At 38.2% G+C, this 18,199-nt stretch overlaps 1 long non-coding RNA gene across 2 annotated transcripts in view; it reads left to right on the forward strand.

The window, feature by feature from the left end:
• Positions 1-4,264, forward strand: part of LOC133568735 (uncharacterized) — an 82,119-nt gene extending 77,855 nt beyond the window's left edge. For both annotated transcript variants that reach the window (XR_009809659.1, XR_009809660.1), the window contains 2 exons: positions 3,902-4,025; positions 4,083-4,264. This is a non-coding gene — a long non-coding RNA (uncharacterized LOC133568735). The remainder of the gene's footprint in view (positions 1-3,901; positions 4,026-4,082) is intronic.
• Positions 4,265-18,199: the final 13,935 nt, after the last annotated feature.

Consider the following 18,199-nt stretch of genomic DNA (forward strand, 5'->3'; position numbering starts at 1 on the left):
CACAACACCACTACAATAGTTTAAAACAAATAAAATGCACTTTTGTGCATGATGTCACTAAGATGACAAATCAAAACAACACAAAATTAAAGTGCACTTTTTGTACACAACACCACTACAATAGTTTAAAACAAATAAAGTGCACTTTTGTGCATGATGTCACTAAGATGACATATCAAAACAACACTAACTTAAAGAGCACTTTTTATACACAACGCCACTACAATAGTTTAAAACAAATAAAGTACACTTTTGTGCACGATGTCACTAAGATGACATATCAAAACAACACTAAATAAAGTGCACTTTTTGTACACAACACCACTACAATAGTTTGAAACAAATAAAGTGCACTTTTGTGCATGATGTCAAAAATAAAGTGCACTTTTGTGCATGATGTCACTAAGATAACATATCAAAACAACAATTAAAGTGCACTTTTGTGCATGATGTCACTAAGATGAAATATCAAAACAACACTAAATTAAAGTGTACTTTTTGTACAGAACGCCACTACAATAGTTTAAAACAAATAAAGTGCACTTTTGTGCATGTCACTAAGATGACATATCAAAACAACACTAAATTAAAGTGCACTTTTTATACACAACGCCACTACAATAGTTTAAAACAAATAAAGTTCACTTTTGTGCATGATGTCACTAAGATGACATATCAAAACAACACTAAATTAAAGTGCACTTTTTTAACACAACGCCACTACAATAGTTTAAAATAAATAAAGTGCACTTTTGTACATGATGTCACTAAGACATATCAAAACACTAAATAAAGTGCACTTTTTGTACACAACACCACTACAATAGTTTAAAACAAATAAAGTGCACTTTTGTGCATGATGTCACTAAGATGACAAATCAAAACAACACTAAATAAAGTGCACTTTTTGTACACAACGCCACTACAATAGTTTAAAACAAATAAAGTGCACTTTTGTGCATGATGTCACTAAGATGACGTATCAAAACAACACTAAATTAAAGTGCACTTTTTGTACACAACACCACTACAATAGTTTCAAACAAATAAAGTGCACTTTTGTGCATGATGTCCAAAATAAAGTGCACTTTTGTGCATGATGTCACTAAGATAACATATCAAAACAACAATTAAAGTGCACTTTTGTGCATGATGTCACTAAGACATATCAAAACAACACTAAATTAAAGTGCACTTTTTATACACAACGCCACTACAATGGTTTAAAACAAATAAAGTATACTTTTGTGCACGATGTCACAAAGATGACATATCAAAACAATACTAAATTAAAGTGCACTTTTTGTACACAACACAACTATAATGGTTTAAAACCAATAAAGTGCACTTTTGTGCCCGATGTCACAAAGGTGACATATCAAAACACTAAATTAAAGTGCACTTTTTGTACACAACGCCACTACAATAGTTTAAAACAAATAAAGTGCACTTTTGTGCATGACTTTCACTAAGATGACATATCAAAACAACACTAAATTAAAGTGCACTTTTTATAAACAACACCACTACAATAGTTTCAAATAAATAAAGTGCACTTTTGTTCATGATGTCACAAAGATGACATGAAAACAACACTAAATTAAAGTGCACTTTTTATACACAACGCAACTACAATAGTTTAAAACAAATAAAGTGCACTTTTGTGCATGATGTCACTAAGATGACATATCAAAACAACACTAAATTAAAGTGCACTTTTTGTACACAACACCACTACAATAGTTTACAACAAATAAAGTGCACTTTTGTGCATGATGTCACAAATAAAGTGCACTTTTGTGCATGACGTCACTAAGATAACATATCAAAACAACAACTAAAGTGCACTTTTGTGCATGATGTCACTAAGACATATCAAAACAACACTAAATTAAAGTACACTTTTTATACACAACGCCACTACAATAGTTTAAAACAAATCAAGTGCACTTTAGTGCATGATGTCACGAAGATGACATATCAAAACACTAAATTAAAGTGCACTTTTTGTACACAACACCACTACAATAGTTTAAAACAAATAAAGTGCACTTTTGTGCATGATGTCACTAAGATGACATATCAAAACAACACTAAATTAAAGTGCACTGTTTATAAACAACGCCACTACAATAGTTTCAAATAAATAAAGTGCACTTTTGTGCATGATGTCACAAAGATGACATATGAAAACAACACTAAATTAAAGTGCACTTTTTATACACAACGCAACTACAATAGTTTTTAACAAATAAAGTGCACTTTTGTGCATGATATCACTAAGATGACATATCAAAACACTAAATTAAAGTGCACTTTTTGTACACATCACCACTACAATAGTTTAAAACAAATAAAGTGCACTTTTGTGCATGGTGTCACTAAGACATATCAAAACAACACTAAATTAAAGTGCACTTTTTGTACACAACACCACTACAATGGTTTAAAACAAATAAAGTGCACTTTTGTGCATGATGTCACTGAGATGACATATCAAAACAACACTAAATTAAAGTGCACTTTTTGTACACAACACCACTACAATAGTTTAAAACAAATAAAGTGCACTTTTGTGCATGATGTCACAAGATATTTCAGTAAGTGTCAAAAAAAAATGATCTGCATAATAGGAAATCAAATAGTGTTTGTCCTTCATTATGTGGTAGGTTCCTGCGGACGTTATCTCCTTCTGTTGTTGACGTTTTTTTTTTCATACGGTGTTGTTGTGGAAAAGGTTGTGTCACGCCAAATTTCTTCCCCCCTACAAAAACCTTACCCCCCATTTACTTCCGGGGTCATGATTAATACAGACGTTTTGTTAACGCTATATCATAAAAATATAACGCTATATTATAAAAATATAATGCTATATTATAAAAATATAATGCTATATTATAGAAATACAGATGTTTTGTTAACACTATATTATAAAAAAAATTAAAAAACAATTTACAAACACAAGCTATGGGATGACGCATTTACTTCCGGGGTTACGTTTCCTCTCATGTCATCCCATAGCTTGTGTTTGTATATTTTTTTAATTTTCTTTTATAATATAGCGTTAACAAAACGTCTGTATTTTTATAATATAGTGTTATATTTTTATAATATAGTGTTATACTTTTATAATATAGCGTTAACAAAACGTCTGTATTAATCATGACCCCGAAAGTAAATGGAGGGGGGGGGTTTTGTAGGGAGAAGAAATTTGGCGTGACAGCTGCTTCGGCATTTTGTTGGTGTGGCGCCAATCGGAGATGTTGACATGCGGAGTTTCAAACATTCTTTGTTCTCTAGCACAGGCCTGGGCAATTATTTTGACTAGGGGGGCCAAATTTAGAGGAAAAAAAAAATGTCTCTGGGGGCTGGTATATCTATTTAGGGAAAATAATACAAAACCTCACAATATAATCTGATTGATTGCTAAAAATGTTATGAGAGACCGCCTTAAAAACTGAATGTTTTTTTTTTTTTCTATGAACGATAAAACCCTGAATATTGAGAACCTATGAACGTCACACCCGCTCTCAACCGACATATTTTACAATCAAGCCAAATGCAACAAACAAAGCAAAATATAAACACGAAGGGTAAAAAAAACAAAAAAAACATCTACAATCTGATATACCACGAAGCTTTAGGACTTTGTTAAAAAAATCTCCTTCCGCTCTGGAAACACTCTGTGGAAACGCTCCCTAACCACACTGCCTGGTGCCTAGTCTAACTTACTGGGTATTAGTAAAGTATCGCGATACTAATGAATCATTTTCGTTACCATACCGTGTCTGAAAAGTACCGGTCCGCCACACCCTAGGATTTTTTGTTAAAATAAAGCCAATAATGTTGTGTTTTGTCATTTCCCTGCCTTCTCTTTTATGGCGATGTCTGTTTTTTTCAGTTCATTAGTCCCCAGCGAGGCACACCTGCAACAAATTTCTACCTAGGAGTATTTAAGCTCGTCACTGACAGCTGGGTCCTGCCGGTTACTGTCTTCTGCACCTCCCTTCACTTCGTCAGTCCTGGTATGTTGTCTCTCCTTATACCTGGAAATCCCTCACCTCTTTGGGTTTGCTTCCTAGCCTCCCTGACATAAAGAAGATTTGGTGTTGGACCTTTTGCTGTACTCAGTGAGCCCTGGCCTTTTCCCCTGCCGACCACTGAGAAACCTGTTTTTGTTTGTTTATTCATGGTGTGCACTTCTGCCCCATCGCCTTTTCTTACACTTTTTGGACTTATTAAATTTTCCCTTTTTGTAATTCTACCTTGCCTCCCGTCTCTGCATCCTGGGGTCGCCTCCTTGATCAGGCCATAACAAATAATGCATTTTTTTTTGGTCCCCTTTATTTAGAAAAGTATAGAAAAGACCAAAAATGTTGGTATCAGGGCAACACTAATCACTAAAATATCATGCGAAAGCGCAGATTCCAGATTTAGCTACACTTCTGTTCAAATGTCATAATCACTTATTCTTCTCTTCTTTGATACTTTACATTAGTTTTGGATGATACCACAAATTTGGGTATCAATTCTATACTATGTCGTTACAGCATCACACATTGGTCATAGTCAAAGTCCTCATGTGTCCAGGGACATATTTCCTGAGTTTATAAACATAATTGTAGAGGTTGCCCTCTAGTGGGTTCTTCAGACCACCACACACTGCCAGGAGAGCCAGGAATTCAGGGTATAACACTGTTTTATTTTCATAAATGTGCAGAGTCTTTTGCTTTCCGGCAAACTGACTTTCCCTCCTGCTTCCGCTCAGCAGCACCTCCAACTCCAACTACCCGTCTCATCCCGTCTGCTGTTAAAAAAGTCGACCGATGATTAGATAACAAGGCCCACCTGGGCCATCCGTGCGCCTGTCGCTATTTTCAAGGCCCCGTTCTGCTGCAGGCCTGCAGGCCACCCCCCCACAACAAAATAAAACAATTTTAAAACAAAAAAAAGATGTTGTGATGCCAAAAAATACAGACGTAATCCTAGTAGTATCCACCAGATACACTACTGTTCTTGGTATAGATGAAACAATGGCGTTTGTTTACATTTTGATGCCGGTGTGTAGTGAAGCATGTTTAGCTATTCCTCGTCCTGCAGTGATAATGCTACTTGTAATAAACTTACTTTATTTATGCAAGCCGCTACAACATATAAGTTTTCTATTAAGCCAGTTGAACCCGGAGGCCAGACACTCCCTCAAAGCACGACGACCACAACAACAGAAAACAAAGTAGCCTGCGTGAGCCGGCGTCCTGCAGGATCCGGCCCCGGCTTGTGTGACATCAACGGATACGAAGATTAGGAGGCAGCTTTAAGGTGGCTGTTTATTTTCTTTGCAGCTCAAATTAGCCCAGGTGAGGAGCTTACGCCGCCGGTGAAACAAGGCGGCCCGGCAGCCGAGGCTCCATTTCACCGTGCCGCCATTAAAACGTTCCTCTTAGCCAGTGTGCTTTTAAAACAATAATTATTTAATCACATTAACGTCTCAAATGCTCGTGCTGACGTGTTTGGGCGTCTTTGGTTAAAACAAATTAGGACATCCATAATTGAATTACCTTCCATTTTCCACTACCGAGGGACTAGAGGAAGCTAGACCAAAACAATGGTCTGGCTTGAAACTGCAGCTGATTGGAGGTAATCTGCAGGAGTCTTGCTTTGCTCTTGGGGAAGAGGACATGTTCTACGGAAGACCTGGGATCTCTGCGGCCCGCGAGACACATTCAGACCTTCGGGTGTCCCTGTCCGGCCCGTGTGAGGCCAGTCATACATTACAAAATACATTTTAAAGAAGTATCTAAAACCCTGTTTCCATATGAGTTGGGAAATTGTGTTAGATGTAAATATAAACAGAATACAATGATTTGCAAATCCTTTTCAACCCATATTCAGTTGAATATGCTACAAAGACAACATATTTGATGTTCAAACTGATAAACTTTTTTTTTTGTGTGTGCAAATAATCATTAAATTTAGAATTTGATGCCAGCAACACGTGACAAAAAAGTTTGGAAAGGTGGCAATAAATGCTGAAAAAGTTGAGGAATGCTCATCAAACACTTATTTGGAACATCTCACAGGTGTGCAGGCTGATTGGGAACAGGTGGGTGCCATGATTGGGTATAAAAACAGCTTCCCAAAAAAATGCTCAGTCTTTCACAAGAAAGGATGGGGCGAGGTACACCCCTTTGTCCACAACTGCGTGAGCAAATAGTCAAACAGTTTAAGAACAACGTTTCTCAAAGTGCAATTGCAAGAAATTTAGGGATTTCAACATCTACGCTCCATAATATCATCAAAGGGTTCAGAGAATCTGGAGAAATCACTCCACGTAAGCGGCATGGCCGGAAACCAACATTGAATGACCGTGACCTTCGATCCCTCGGACGGCACTGTATCAAAAACCGACATCAATCTCTAAAGGATATCACCACATGGGCTCAGGAACACTTCAGAAAACCACTGTCACCTAATACAGCTTGTCGCTACATCTGTAAGTGCAAGTTAAAGCTCTACTATGCAAAGAAAAAGCCATTTGTCAACAACATCCAGAAACGCCGCCGGCTTCTCTGGGCCCGAGATCATCTAAGATGGACTGATTTAAAGTGGAAAAGGGTTCTGTGGTCTGACGAGTCCACATTTCAAATAGTTTTTGGAAATATTCAACATCGTGTCATCCGGACCAAAGAGGAAGCGAACCATCCAGACTGTTATCGACGCTAAGTTCAAAAGCCAGCATCTGTGATGGTATGGGGGTGCATTAGTGCCCAAGGCATGGGTAACTTACACATCTGTGCAGGCATCATTAATGCTGAAAGGTACATACAGGTTTTGGAACAAAATATGCTGCCTTTTTCATGGACGCCCCTGCTTATTTCAGCAAGACAATGCCAAGCCACATTCAGCACGTATTACAACAGCGTGGCTTCGTGAAAAAAGAGTGCGGGTACTTTCCTGGCCCGCCTGCAGTCCAGACCTGTCTCCCATGGAAAATGTGTGGCGCATTATGAAGCGTAAAATACGACAGCGGAGACCCCGGACTGTTGAACGACTGAATTTCTACATAAAACAAGAGTGGGAAAGAATTTCACTTTCAAAGCTTCAACAATTAGTTTCCTCATTTCCCAAACATTTATTGAGTGTTGTTAAAAGAAAAGGTGATGTAACACAGTGGTGAACATGCCCTTTCCCAACTACTTTGGTACGTGTTGCAGCCATGAAATTCTAAGTTAGTTATTATTTGCAAAAAAAAAATTTAAGTTTACGAGTTTGAACACCAAATATGTTGTGTTTGTAGTGCATTCAACTGAATATGGGTTGAAAATGATTTGCAAATCATCGAATTCCGTTTACATTTACATCTAACACAATTTCCCAACCCATATGGAAACGGGGTTTGTATGTTAGATCCACTATGGACTGGACTCTCACTATAATGTTAGATCCACTATGGACTGGAGATATTTATTCATTCAGTTCAGTCCAACTGGGTCCTTCATGCATGTATGGTTCCTGGCACTGTAAAGAGCCACCAACTAACCGTGTAGTTTGTCTTCCTGCTGAAACAATCCTCTGCTGCACAGGAGCCTACTAAGCTGGATGAATGCAGGGTTAGAGTTAACCCCTTTTCCCATTTTGGCAAACTAAAAGATTAAAAGATAAAGCAGCAGAAAAGCTTGCGAGGTCCCTCAAACGCACGCCAAACAACTTCTTGGCCACTGTGTCACCTTGAAATGTGAAGTGAATGATATTTATATAGCGCTTTTCTCCAAATTGAATTAATTAAAAGTACCAATGATTGCCACACACATACACTGCGTGTGGTGAAATTTGTCCTTTGCATTGGACCCATCCCCTTGTTCCACCCCCTGGGAGGTGAGGGGAGCAGTGAGCAGCAGCGGTGGCCACGCCCGGGAATAATTTTTGCTGACTTTACCCCCAATTCCAACCCTTGATGCTGAGTGCCAAGCAGGGAGGTAATGGGAATAACAGATGACTCTTCGTTCACAATTAAAGTTAAAAAGCGGCTTTGGAGCAATCAAAGCTGCTCACACAGTCAATAAGGTGGACACTATGATTGACACATCAACTTAATGTGTATTATATTCATCCATGAGAACAATTTGTTCTAAATTGTGAGGTGTGTGTGTTAAAATCATCAGCCGGGGTTTGACCTCACCACCTTTCGATCTCAATGCGGACATTCTAAACACTAGGCCACTGTGCTTTACATTATGAAACCCAAAATTTAAGTTACGTTTTATTTTATTTTTCAAACCAGAGTGGGTGGAACGGGGGAATGTGGGTAAAGTGTCTTGCCCGAGAAGCAGGAATCGAACCTGGAAACCTCAAGTTGCTGGCACGGCCACTCTACCAACCGAGCTCTAACGCCGTGTATATGTTTGATTAAAAAAAACAGTAGTCAGTGAGCGATTAACAGTCAATATTAATAATGACGTGCACATTTTTTTTAACACATTTTGTCCGGCTTGTCCCTGACAGTGTGGCCAAGTTTTATTTTTTCCTGTCAGCGCTCTTGTACTGTCTGTTTCCCCTCAGCTGCGGCTGATTGGCAGCTGGCCACACCTGGTGTCAATCAGCCTGGTCTTATTTCTACCTGCCTTGTCCTCCAGTAAGTGCTGGATTATTGTCGCTTGTAGCTTTGTCTACTTCTGTTCACTCTGTTCGTGCCATAGTTCCGTCGTGTCACAGTAAGTGTTTTTGTTCTTAGCCAAGTTTGTTATCCGCCTCGTGCGCGCCTTTTGTTAGTACCCTTTTGTTTGTTCTTGTTTTAGTATTAAAATTGAATCATGTCTTCTGCCTCCATCTCTGCATCTTGGCGTTCATCACCAACTAACTCTGAGTCATTTAGTGGAAATTGAACACATGGTCCTGAAGTATTGTCACCAACTCTATGAAGAAAAAAATAATAATAATAAGGGACACATTGTTGGGAGGGCTAGTCGACCATATTTTCCCCCCCTTTCTTATTTGAGTTAAGTCTTTATTTGAAGAGAAAATGCACAGAAATGTTAAGCAGCCCTTTGAGACACTCAAATTTAGGGTTATATAAGTAAATGTTGATTATCTGATTGATTGATTGATATTCTGTACCAGATTAGAGCAAAATAGCTCATTTCCATCTGTAGTCCCTGGCTACCTAAATTAAAAAGATACAAAAAAACATGCAATAAAATTATAACGATAAACTTACACTATAGAATGTACTCAAATTAAGAAAAGTCATAAAATGCCCTTTCATTGACACATACTTGATATACAATACAACCACACCTCTCCTTTACATCATAACTAGACAGTACATGCTCTTTTTCACGTCTGTCATCATTTGTAAAAACAGCCACGATTTCAACACACACACCTCACAATTTACAACAAAATACTCTCATGGATAAATATAATAAATGAAGTGAAGTGAATTATATTTATATAGCACTTTTCTCTAGTGACTCACAGTGCTTTACATAGTGAAACCCAATATCTAAGTTACATTTAAACCAGTGTGGGTGGCACTGGGAGCAGGTGGGAAAAGTGCCTTGCCCAAGGACATAACGGCAGTGACTAGAATGGCGGAAGCGGGAATCGAACCTGCAACCCTCAAGTTGCTGGCACGGCCACTCTACCAACCGAGCTATGCCGCCCCATAATACACATTAAGTTGATGTGTTAGTCATAGTGTCCACCTTAGTGACCGTGTGAGCAGCTTTGATTGATCAGAAGCCACTTTTTAACTTCAATCGTGAATGGAAAGTCATCTGTTAGACTTTTCAAGTTTGTTGTGAGGTCGTTCCATTCCTTGAAGGCTTTATATGAAAAGGCTGATTTTGCAAAAAGATTTTTTGCCTCTGGGTACGCTACGCCGCCCCCTGGTGGAGGCTGGTGTGTTTCTAGTTGTCACAGCAGATGTAAACTGGACAAAGTGCTGAAGTGGCGCCGATGCAGTAATATTTAGGATTCTATAGGCCATTCGTTTTGATGCTACTCTTTGAATGTTAGCAACATTTAACAATCTTAATCTTTGGAGAACTAAACAGCGATGGTGGTGTTGGGGTTTTCGGTCAAAGATTTTGAGCGATGGTTTGTGCAAGGTGTCGAAGCTAAATGTTTGTTTCAAATAACCATAAAACTTTCCTCCAGAAGGTCTTATCTTTGTCCATGTGATGTCAGATGAAACAAAAATGAAGCTGTTTGGCCACAATACCCATCAATACGTTTGGAGGAGAATTGGTGAAGCCTTTATCCCAGGAACACCAGGCCTACCGTCAAGCATGGATTCTTAGATTGCACACAATGTTTAGCACGAGGTATTTGGATATTAGTATCACACAGGAAGTCCTTCATACCGACAGGCATCAGACTGTATAATGTATATGTTCCTTTTTGACTGCACTTAAAAGTATAATAGACTGTATTTATATTATTCACATGTGAATAATGCTGTATAATAGACTGTATTTATGTTATTCATATGTGAATAAGGCTGTATAATAGACTTTATTTATGTTATTCACATGTGAATAATGCTGTATAATAGACTGTATTTATGCTATTCACATGTGAATAATGCTGTATAATAGACTGTATTTATGCTATTCACATGTGAATAATGCTGTATAATAGACTGTATTTATATTATTCACATGTGAATAATGCTGTATAATAGACTGTATTTATATTATTCACATGTGAATAACGCTGTATAAATGACTGTATTATATTATTCACATGTGAATAATGCTGTATAATAGACTGTATTTATATTATTCACATGTGAATAATGCTGTATAATAGACTGTATTTATATTATTCACATGTGAATAATGCTGTATAATAGACTGTATTTATATAATTCACATGTGAATAATGCTGTATAATAGACTATTTATATTATTCACATGTGAATAATGCTGTATAATAGACTGTATTTATATTATTCACATGTGAATAATGCTGTATAATAGACTGTATTTATATAATTCACATGTGAATAATGCTGTATAATAGACTATTTATATTATTCACATGTGAATAATGCTGTATAATAGACTGTATTTATATTATTCACATGTGAATAATGCTGTATAATAGACTGTATTTATATTATTCACATGTGAATAACGCTGTATAAATGACTGTATTATATTATTCACATGTGAATAATGCTGTATAATAGACTGTATTTATGTTATTCTTATGTAAATAATGTAGTATAATAGACTGTATTTTTGTTATTCACGTGTGACTAATGCTGTATAATAGACTGTATTTATGCTATTCACATGTGAATAATGCTGTATAATAGACTGTATTTATGCTATTCACATGTGAATAATGCTGTATAATAGACTGTATTTATATTATTCACATGTGAATAATGCTGTATAATAGACTGTATTTATGTTATTCTTATGTAAATAATGCTGTATAATAGACTGTATTTATATAATTCACATGTGAATAATGCTGTATAATAGACTATTTATATTATTCACATGTGAATAATGCTGTATAATAGACTGTATTTATATTATTCACATGTGAATAATGCTGTATAATAGACTGTATTTATATTATTCACATGTGAATAATGCTGTAAAATAGACTGTATATTATTCACATGTGAATAACGCTGTATAAATGACTGTATTATATTATTCACATGTGAATAATGCTGTATAATAGACTGTATTTATGTTATGCTTATGTAAATAATGTAGTATAATAGACTGTATTTTTGTTATTCACGTGTGACTAATGCTGTATAATAGACTGTATTTATGCTATTCACATGTGAATAATGCTGTATAATAGACTGTATTTATGCTATTCACATGTGAATAATGCTGTATAATAGACTGTATTTATATTATTCACATGTGAATAATGCTGTATAATAGACTGTATTTATGTTATTCTTATGTAAATAATGTAGTATAATAGACTATTTATGTTATTCACGTGTGAATAATGCTGTATAATAGACTGTATTTTATAATATTCACAAGTGAATAATGCTGTATAATAGACTCTATATTATTCACGTCAATAACGCTGTACAATAAAATGTATTTATAATATTCACATGTGAATAATGCTGTATAAAAGTTTCAGTGTTATAATTTCAAACAATCAATCAATGTTTATTTATATAGCCCTAAATCACAAGTGTCTCAAAGGGCTGCACAAGCCACAACGACATCCGCGGATCAAGGGCCACATAAGGGCAAGGAAAAACTCACATCCCAGTGGGACGTCGATGAGAATGACTATGAGAAACCTTCGAGAGGACTGCAAATGTGGGTAAATCCCCCCTTTAGGGGAGACCGGATGCAATGGACGTCGAGTAGATCTAACATAATAGTGTGAAAGTCCAGTCCATAGTGGATCCATAGTGAATGGGTAAAGGCAGGAAACACCAGCAAAAGTCGGTCCCGTCCATCGCTGCTTGCAGCTTTAATTTTAATTTTTTTTTTTTAATATGGGGGCACCTTAAATGATGTGGAGGACCACGATAAATCTATATGGCGGATCACATAAAATTATGTGGCAGGTCGCATTAGCATGATGTGGCGGGGAACCTTAAAATTATGTGGGGGCTCATAAAATCTTTTGGCGGCAGACCCGTCAGCGATCCTGTTCTGTCTCCCTGTAATGTTTGTCTAATCTTGAATGGGATTGTGCTGAAAATTGTAATTTTCCTGAAGGAACTCTCCTGACGGAATAAATAAAGTACTATCTAATCTAATCTAATCTAAGATAAGAGTAAGAGTTCAGTCCGTAGTGGATCTAACATAATAGAGAGAGTCCAGTCCATAGTGGATCTAACATATTAGTGTGAGAGTCCAGTCCATAGTGGATCTAACATAATAGTGAGAGTCCAGTCCATAGTGGATCTAACATAATAGTATGAGTCCAGTCCATAGTGGATCTAACATATTAGTGTGAGAGTCCAGTCCATAGTGGATCTAACATAATAGTGAGAGTCCAGTCCATAGTGGATCTAACATAATAGTGAGAGTCCAGTCCATAGTGGATCTAACATAATAGTGAGAGTCCAGTCCATAGTGGATCTAACATAATAGAGAGAGTCCAGTCCATAGTGGATCTAACATAATAGTGTGAAAGTCCAGTCCGTAGTGGATCTAACATAATAGTGCGAGTTCAGTCCATAGTGGATCTAACATAATAGAGAGAGTCCAGTCCATAGTGGATTTAAAATATTAGTGTGAGAGTCCAGTCCATAGTGGATCTAACATAATAGTGAGAGTCCAGTCCATAGTGGATCTAACATAATAGTATGAGTCCAGTCCATAGTGGATCTAACATATTAGTGTGAGAGTCCAGTCCATAGTGGATCTAACATAATAGTGAGAGTCCAGTCCATAGTGGATCTAACATAATAGTATGAGTCCAGTCCATAGTGGATCTAACATATTAGTGTGAGAGTCCAGTCCATAGTGGATCTAACATAATAGTGAGAGTCCAGTCCATAGTGGATCTAACATAATAGTGAGAGTCCAGTCCATAGTGGATCTAACATAATAGTGAGAGTCCAGTCCATAGTGGATCTAACATAATAGAGAGAGTCCAGTCCATAGTGGATCTAACATAATAGTGTGAAAGTCCAGTCCATAGTGGATCTAACATAATAGTGAGAGTCCAGTCCATAGTGGATCTAACATAATAGTATGAGTCCAGTCCACAGTGGGTCTAACATAATATTGTGAGAGTCCAGTCCATAGTGGATTTAACATATTAGTGTGAGAGTCCAGTCCATAGTGGATCTAACATAATAGTGAGAGTCCAGTCCATAGTGGATCTAATATAATAGTGAGAGAGTCCAGTCCATAGTGGATCTAATATAATAGTGTGAGAGTCCATTCCATAGCAGAAACAGGTCAGCAACATAGAGATTTCCATATCCGATCCACAGGTGAGCGGTCCACCTCCAGGTTCTGATTCTGGACAACCAGCACTTCATCCATGGCCACCGGACCTGTGGCGAACTTCACCTTTCTTGTTACTTTTCAAGCCAAAATGCGTCTGTTCTCCCTCTTCTGTTTGCACCCTTGTCTGCTTGTAAGTACTCAGTGATTGTGCGCTGCTGAACATGCTCGCCTGGTCCTAAAACGAGGAATGTCACAAAAGCGGCATAGTACCGAATATGATTCATTAGTATCGTGGTACTATATTAATACTGGTATACCGCATAACTCCAGTACAAACCCTGTTTCCATATGAGTTGGGAAATTGTGTTAGATGTAAATATAAACAGAATACAATGATTTGCAAATCATTTTCAACCCATATTCAGTTGAATATGCTACAAAGACAACATATTTGATGTTCAAACTCATAAACATTTTTTTTTGTGTGTGCAAATAATCATTAACTTTAGAATTTGATGCCAGCAACACGTGACCAAGAAGTTGGGAAAGGTGGCAATAAATACTGAACAAGTTGAGGAATGCTCATCAAACACTTATTTGGAACATCCCACAGGTGTGCGGGCTAATTGGGAACAGGTAGGTGCCATGATTGGGTATAAAAACAGCTTCCCAAAAAATGCTCAGTCTTTCACAAGAAAGGATGGGGCGAGGTACACCCCTTTGTCCACAACTGCGTGAGCAAATAGTCAAACAGTTTAAGAACAACGTTTCTCAAAGTGCAATTGCAAGAAATTTAGGGATTTCAACATCTACGGTCCATAATTTCATCAAAAGGTTCAGAGAATCTGGAGAAATCACTCCACGTAAGCGGCATTGAATGACCGTGACCTTTGATCCCTCAGACGGCACTGTATCAAAAACCGACATCAATCTCTAAAGGATATCACCACATGGGCTCAAGTGGCCACCTCATCGCAGATGGCTGGGGTTAGGATTACATACCCTTACCCTACGAAAGGTTGATTCATGTAATTGTAATCTTCTTATTTGTTGAAAAATGCATAAATAAATGAAAAGTTCAATGTCTTCCACAAACAAGTCGAGTGTAAAACTTCTTCCACAGAAATGAAAAAAACCCACCAAGGTGTCGGTTATTTATCTTCTCGGTAGTTGGCAACACTATCCTCAAATAACCCACCTCCTCTCCATCATCTCCCATCCCCCACACCCACTCACCCTTCCTTCCTTCTTTCCTTCCTTCCTTCCTCGCCCTGTAAGCTGACACAGCGCCTTCAAGACATTAGCAGCTTTCTGGCTAATAGGATCTCTCCGGGCTTAAATTGTCATCTGATAAAACTAAGATGCTTGATAGCCGCGCAGCGCCCGCTTAACCAATTTGCACTCAATTAGGATAATGGGGAAACAAGCAAAGAGGGAGAGGTTTAATATATTAATGTGATAAAATGATTATCAATTTCCCTGGCCATCGTGTCATGGGGTGTAACGCCATGTTGAGCACACCATGACAAGATGACAGTGAAGTTACATGAGCAATATTACATCTCATTTGCATATGCAGACCTTCATACATCATTATGGACAATTGATAAAGATTGCACTTTTAAAAGTATTACTTACTCTCATGAAGTTAAAGTAACAATAATAGTCACACACACACTAGGTGTGACGGAATTATTTGCCCCATCACCATTGATCACCCCCTGGGAGGTGAGGGGAGCAGTGAGCAACAGCGGTGGCCACGCCCGGGAATATTTTTTTAGTGCTTTTGCCACCAATTTTAACCCTTGAGTGCCAAACAGGGAGGTAATGGCTCCTATTGTTATACTCTCACACTATTATGTTGGATCCACTATGGACTGGACTCTCACTTTTATGTTAGATCCACTATGGACTTGATTCTCACAATTTCATGTTAGATCCATTATGGACTGGACTCTCACACTATTATGTTAGATCCACAATGGACTGGACTCTCACACTATTATGTTAGATCCACTATGGACTGGACTCTCACTATTATGTTAGATCCACTATGGACTGGACTCTCACTATTATGTTAGATCCACTATGGACTGGACTTACACTATTATGTTAGATCCACTATGGACTGGACTCTCACTATTAAGTTAGATCCACTATGAACTGGACTCTTACCCTATTATTTTAGATCCACTATGGACTGGACTCTCACTATTATGTTAGATCCACTATGGACTGGACTCTCACTATTATGTTAGATCCACTATGGACTGGACTCTCACTATTATGTTAGATCCACTATGGACTGGACTCATACTATTATGTTAGATCCACTATGGACTGGACTCTCACTATTATGTTAGATCCACTATGGACTGGACTCATACTATTATGTTAGATTCACTATGTAATGGACTCTCACGCTATTTTGTTAGATCCACTATGGACTGGACTCATACTATTATGTTAGATCCACTATGGACTGGACTCTCACACTATTATGTTAGATCCACTATGGACTGGACTCTCACTATTATGTAAGATCCACTATGGACTGGACTCTCACTATTATGTTAGATCCACTATGGACTGGACTCTCACTATTATGTTAGATCCACTATGGACTGGACTCACACTATTTTGTTAGATCCACTATGGACTGGACTCTCACTATTATGTTAGATCCACTATGGACCGGACTCTCACTATTATGTTAGATCCACTATGGACTGGACTCACACAATATTATGTTAGATCCACTATGGTCTGGACTCTCACACTATTATGTTAGATCCACTATGGACTGGACTCACACTATTATGTTAGATCCACTATGGACTGGACTCACACTCTTATGTTAGATCCACTATGGACTGGACTCTCACTATTATGTTAGATCCTCTATGGACTGGATTCTCTCACTATTATGTTAGATCCACTATGGACTGGACTCACACTATTATGTTAGATCCACTATGGACTGGACTCTCACTATTATGTTAGATCCACTATGGACTGAACTCTCTCACTATTATGTTAGATCCACTATGGACTGGACTCTCACTATTATGTTAGATCCACTATGGACTGAACTCTCTCACTATTATGTTAGATCCACTATGGACTGGACTCTCTCACCATTATGTTAGATCCACTATGGACTGGACTCTCACACTATTATGTTAGATCCACTATGGACTGGACTCTCACACTATTATGTTAGATCCACTATGGACTGGACTCTCTCACTATTATGTTAGCTCCACTATGGACTGGACTCACACTATTATGTTAGATCCACTATGGACTGGACTCACACTATTATGTTAGATCCACTATGGACTGGACTCTCTCACTATTATGTTAGATCCACTATGGACTGGACTCTCACTAGTATATTAGATCCACTATGGACTGGACTCTCTCACTATTATGTTAGATCCACTCGACTTCCATTGCACCGGTCGCCTTAGGGGGGGTCCCCACATCTGCAGTCCCCTCCAAGGTTTCTCTTTGTCATCCCATCGGGTTCAGTTTTTCCTTGCCCTGATGTGAGATCTGAGCCAAGGATGTCGTTGTGGTTTGTGCAGCCCTTTGAAACACTGGTGATTTAGGGCTATATAAGTAAACTTTGATTGATTGATCAGCGCTGTTGATCACCTTGGTGAACTTGTTGGCTCTAACACAATACAGAATGCAGTCAAAATATATTCTTGGGACGGCGTGATGAAGTTGGGAGAGTGGCCGTGCCAGCAACTTGAGGGTTCCTGGTTCAATCCCCACCTTCTATCAACCTCCTCACGTCCGTTGTGTCCTTGAGCAAGACACTTCCCCCTTGCTCCTGATGGGTGGTTGTTAGGGCCTTGCATGGCAGCTCCCTCCATCAGTGTGTGAATGTGTGAATGTGGAAGTAGTGTCAAAGCGCTTTGAGTACATTGAAAGTAGTAAAGCGCTATACAAATACAACCCATTTACCATTTACTTTGCCTTATCGTGAAGCGTCTTTGGATCATTTTGACCAAGTTACCAAATACTGTACCTTGTGCTATAATTGAAGCAATAACGCACGTTTTTCCTGACAACAAACTATCATTAAACCGTTTCCTGTTGCTGTCAGCAATCTGACAGAGCAATGTGTCACTTTGACGCAAAGTCTGTGGACTCAGCCTGGCCAGGTGAGCTCATTGGCAGAGAGGCGGCATGTTGACAGATGGCTTTAAACTTGTTAGCGGTTAGAAGCCGTTCAACCACATACAGCAGACACGGAGCGATCACAGACCATTACACGA

The sequence above is a fragment of the Nerophis ophidion genome, linkage group LG14, assembly GCF_033978795.1.
Source record: "Nerophis ophidion isolate RoL-2023_Sa linkage group LG14, RoL_Noph_v1.0, whole genome shotgun sequence".
Classification (NCBI taxonomy): domain Eukaryota; kingdom Metazoa; phylum Chordata; class Actinopteri; order Syngnathiformes; family Syngnathidae; genus Nerophis; species Nerophis ophidion.